Consider the following 5,789-nt stretch of genomic DNA (forward strand, 5'->3'; position numbering starts at 1 on the left):
TTAGTTTCTACATGATAAACGTCATTAACATCATTTAAAACATAAATGCCTCCAATTGAAATGACCTTACCATAAACCACATCATTAAAATAAAAAGTACAACACTTGTTCTTAATCATACAACAAAAGCCTTCCGCGTCTAACGCGGAAATGGAGCTGATGTTCTTAGTTAAAGTTGGTACAAAATAACACTTATTTAAATACAACTCTAAACCACTAGCTAAAGTGAGCACATAGGTCCCCACGGAAACGGCAGCTACTCTAGCTCCATTGCCCATGCGGAGATCCACATCACCTTTTGCTAGTGCTTGCACGTCCCTTAAACCCTACAAATGATTACAAAGGTGAGTGCCACATCCGGTATCAAGTACCCAAGTGGAAGTACAAGCATAATTAACATCTATCACATAGAGAGAGGAAATCATACCAATAGGCGTCACACGCCCTTCCTTGAGATCCTCCAAGTATTTGGGACAACTCATCCTATAATGCCCCTTCCCATTACAATGGAAACATTCGGCCTCGGAGAGCTTGACACTTTTTACCTTGGGATTGCCATTGTCAACGGCCTTCCCCTTTCCCTTGTCAGGTTTCTTTGACGATTTCTTGAATTGGGACTTTTCCTTCCCTTTTCCTTTCTTAACTCCAAGGACATGTTCTTTAACTTCATGGTTAAAACATCTCCTTTTTAACTCCCACTAGCTTCCATATCCCTCTCCGCTTGGGTGAGGAGTGCATGAATTTCATGGTAACTCTTATCCATGTCATTCATGTTGTAGTTTACCCTAAAGTGGGCAAACTTGGTGGGAAGCGAGTGGAGGATACGATCCACCACAAGAGTCTTAGGAATCTTACACCCTAGACGCTCTAGGATGTCAACATATTCGACCATTTTGAGTACATGGGGACCAACCTTTTGGCCCCTCTCAAGCTTAGCTTCAAAGAAGTGTGCTGCCGCATCGTATTGATGGACTTTAGGTGTTTGTGAAAACATAGTGATCATACGAGTGAATATCTCGTACGCATTAAAAGAAATGCATGATAGCTTGAGCTTTGGGGACATCGACCATATCAACACATTCTTGATATCATTCGACATCCTCACATGGTCATCATAGGCGGTCCGCACCGCCGATGAAGCCCTTGCACCGGGCTCGATAGGAGGAGCATCGGTCAAGTAAGTGAGCACATTGTCGGACAACGCCGCACTTTTGATGTTGGATTCCCATTCAAGAAAGTTACTACCGTCATCTTTTAAGATACATTTGTCCATTACGGACCTTAGCCATGAATCTTTGCCTAGTGAAGTAGTCGATGAAGTTGATGAAGTTGCCATTGCGAATTAAAATGCTACAACAAAAAGAAAAAATTAACATCCATTGTTTAAAAATTTACTTGTGAAAACATGTTTAACAAGTTTTAGCATTTATATAATGATCTCCCACTAAATTATATAAATGATTCCAAGACCCAAATATTAAACAAAAATGAGCATCGCTTGGGCGAAACATCCCATAATTGTGTAAATTCGGTAAGTCACGTTGACTAATTCTACCTCTAGAACTCTTGGTCGACGAATTTCCTTAAATCCATCTACTAGCCCCGGAACACAAGACCGTCTTATATTCCGTTGAGTCCAACCAATTTTTGCGTGTAATAACCGTTTACCACCCTACTTACCCAAGGTAAAAAGAGAACACCCCGCTTGGGCGAGCGTGGCTCTAATGAACAAGAGATTCATAGGTGTTACTAATTGGTAAGGCTAATCTCAATTTCAGTTATGTGAGAGATCTTGTCAATTTAGTCATAAATTCCTTATAAGTGAATTAATTGGGTGAATGTAAATGACGTGAATTGACAACCGCGAAAAATAAAAATGCATGTAAGTGGCGATTTTGGCATGCGCGAAAATAAAACAAGCATAACAAGTAAGCATATGAATAAATCCTAGTATGGCCACCTAGTTAATAAAAACTAGTCTATTACATTTCGGAAACCAATTCCTTGGTCCCTTGCCTCTTCATTCCATAAGTGGCTCCTTCTTGTGGGATTTGGAACACCTTCCAAAAATAGACTCTGTCTCGATGTAATCCATCTTTTGGAAACGCCGGTAAGAATAAATTATTACAATTGAATTACATAGCTATTCCTATTATACATTAATTAATAAAATAAATAAAACTATTAATTAATTACAAACCGACGATACGAGATCGTATTTAATTACAAACAAATCGATATTCCCATTCATTTCGGGTAATAACGATTAAAATTAAACTAGGCCATACTAGGTACAAGATAAATACTTTAAATAAATGACAATCATTCATTCAACTTAAATAAATATGCTTAAAATGCTGTAAAATCATGCCGAAATCGCCCTATCTATCAATCGTTGGTATCCATCTCGGTTTTTGTGCATTTAATCGATTTTTAACATGTAAAAATCAATAATCAACTCTTAAATCTCATTTCAGTCCAAACTAATTGTCCAAACTATTTTGAACCTCAAAATTAGCCCTCACTAATTTTATGATCAATAATTAGTTTGATTTGGTGATATTTTGCTAATTTAATCGATAAAATCATAATATTTAAGTAAAAATACAAAAACAATTGAAACATTACCCAAAAATTGAAAAAAAAAATTTGAGTATTCTGGAAGACTCCCAAGAACACCAAAATGTCAGAAAAAATGCCCAAAAATTCCGGATAAAATTTATGAAGGAAAAGATCGATATTTATCGGTTTTTAACCACTAAAACCACTAAACATCAAAACAAGGTGAAAACACATTTTAAAATTCACTTTTTACATTTAAATAATATTTGTAAATGTAAATAAATTTATCAAGGGCATAATCAAATGTTTCAAAATTATGATTATTTTATTTTACTTTTATCGACTTTTATCTCATAAAATCAATAAACATGCAAAAAATTCGAACCAACGTTCAACCTTTTGCGTACATTCAGTAGAAAACATGCATGAAATACCATAAAAACTCCATGGACTGAATCAACATTTAACTATTTTTAGTCAATTTTTAACTAAAATACGGCATTTTAACTCGATTTTCTACCAAAAATCATTAAAAACTAGCAAAATAACTTCAAAAATCACCAACCTTAACCACAAATATTTTGAGATCAGTAGGTATGCATGTCCCAAAAATTTCATGCTAAAACCTCTTCTAACACAATTTTTGAGTTTTTATAAATTATCTCATAATTCATTAAAATGCTTAAAATCAACATGCAAATTACAAGCCTAAGCTCTGATACCACTTGAAAGATCATAGATCCATATTAGACTCTCTAATAAAAATTAAATTATCTCATAATTTATCATTTAGGCGATCTATGTAACATGCATGCAAATATAAAAGCTTAAAAATGAAAGTTTAAGGAAAAACAATTTCCTTACATTGATTTTATGGTAAAATGGGCACAAACTAGTTCACCTTACTAGTTTGTTCTTGAGCTTATAACAAATGGATGATCCTCCTTACAAATTTTCAAAGAGAAGATCTCCTTGAAGATGCACCCAAGAACTTGACCCAAAAACTAACAAGTATTTTACTAGAAACTTGTTAAAATTATACCCTTGATATTATTTGTAATATTACTAACACTTCTTAGTAAATATTAAATTTTATATACTAACAATCTTAGTAAGAGAATGCTCTATTATTTTTAGAGAGAAAAGATACACATGCAAAGATGTTCAAGTGATGTTGTGTGTAAAAATGAACAAACAACTTGAGTGTATATGGGGGGAAAACCGGTGGGAGGGGTAGGTGAGGTGGAGTGTTCAATTTGTCTTATATTTTTAATCTTACATCACATGCAAAATCTATATAAGATAACTTATGGTAGTATATAAAGTAAGGTGAAATGATTATGTTCTTAATCATCCACTACTCTATTTTACACGGTCCATTTGCCCATTTACGGGTCCATGTTGGTTCTTATATTTGTCGCACAAATACGTGTAATTTTATTTTAAACATCGTTTCATGTTTAAATACTTCCATAATTAATTCGTCTTAATCACTCCGTAAATATACGTGTACCACTACACATATTATTTACGTACTAATATTAATCACGTTAATCAATTAGTACAATTTTAGTGAATTAACAATTAGTTAACTAAAACCCGTCTCCTAAAATTTATTATTCAATTATCGCATAATTAAATAATAACTGCCGTGCCTCGAGTTCGCAACTCGAAATCTCTCTAAAAATAATCGACTAACCTTTTAGTCTATAAATCAAGGGACTAAATAAATTGTATCTCATACAATTAATTAGTTGTCAATTGGGGTTCGTTCCTTTAGGTGTAACCGAAAGGGGTCAGTTGATCACCGCCGTCTCACGACAATAACGTCAAACTCTAGTCAGCCAACCGTTATCGATTTACGTTAATCAACTGAAGAGGATCAAATAATTAAATATCTGATGATATTCCATTAATGAGATTTATTATGTAAACGCACTATTGTGGAGGACACTAACTCCAACATAAGGGACATATCTTGGGTGTAGTCTTTAGGCACAAACTTTCCTATAAGCTTCTTTTTAAGTTTAATGCAAGACATAATAGGTTCCTTCCCCTCCCTTCTTCTTTGAGTTTTCAAGGTCTCATACCAAAGTGAAGCATACCCTTCAAGTTTTGAGATGACAACTTTAAAGGACTTATATTCCGAGTAAGACTAAAACTCAAAGACTCTTTCAATGGTTCTAATCTAATCTAGTAAATCCTTGGGGTTTAAACTACCATGAAAGTTGGAAATTCCTACCTTTAAGTCTTTGTTGAGGTATCCTTGGAAGGATTCGTTCATGGACCCTTCCCCCCCCCCCCCCCCCCGAATCCGAGTATGGCTCTTCTTCTTGCATTCCATGAGCTTTCTCTCTTCCCATGAGGCCAAAGCCTCTTTCCCTACCACGGTGTGGTCTTCCGTTGCTTGTTGGTGTTGGAATATTGGCCATAATGGCATTGAGAGCATCCAACATAAGGTCACATTTCTCCGAGAGTTGGGTCACTTGGTTCCCAATATTGAGTAGCCGTTCCTCACTCATGGTTATTTTTTGTGTTATTAATGTAGTTAGGATAGGATGAGCTCACTACAAAGGCTTCTCCCAAGACTAACACAACAATGAAATTGTGTTAAAACTTAGCCTCTGATACCAATTTGAAGTAAAACGTAATCAACTCACTATTTGGGGAAAATTATCACGGTTTTGGTCAAGAAAATACACGAAATTGTCTTGCAAAATGATTAGAATTGAGTGACTTGGATATGACTTAATCTAAGCACTTAGACATTACATTAACCCTAAGAGGAATCCAAGCAGTAAGCAATGGAATAACTCAACTCTAAGCACAAAGCAAACGAGGGTTTTCTAGCACTAAGCAAAGAAGATTAGTAAAAAATAATGCTTCTAACTTGTGTTAATAATTCATCAAATCTGAATTTTACATAAGGAGAGCCTTGCTTTTATAGACCAAGCCAAGCAATCCTCACCCTTCATCTAACCTAGCATCTAACGGTCAAAAAGACCTTAGAAATGCCGGTACAAAAGTTGCCCCAAGGCCTTACACAAAGTTCTTACACAAGTTGAAATTCAAATGAAAAAGTAAGAAAGTAAACTAATAAGACAATGCTTATTTAAATACCCTTGAAAGCTTCAATGGTCTGCCATATTGGTATCTAAGAGCTAGAGTGCATAAAAAAGGCTCAAGAAGTTGTCTTGGACAGTTTGGGAAACTTGAAAGTGACCCTT

Source organism: Silene latifolia, chromosome Y, assembly GCF_048544455.1.
Source record: "Silene latifolia isolate original U9 population chromosome Y, ASM4854445v1, whole genome shotgun sequence".
In the NCBI taxonomy this organism is placed as follows: Eukaryota; Viridiplantae; Streptophyta; class Magnoliopsida; order Caryophyllales; family Caryophyllaceae; genus Silene; species Silene latifolia.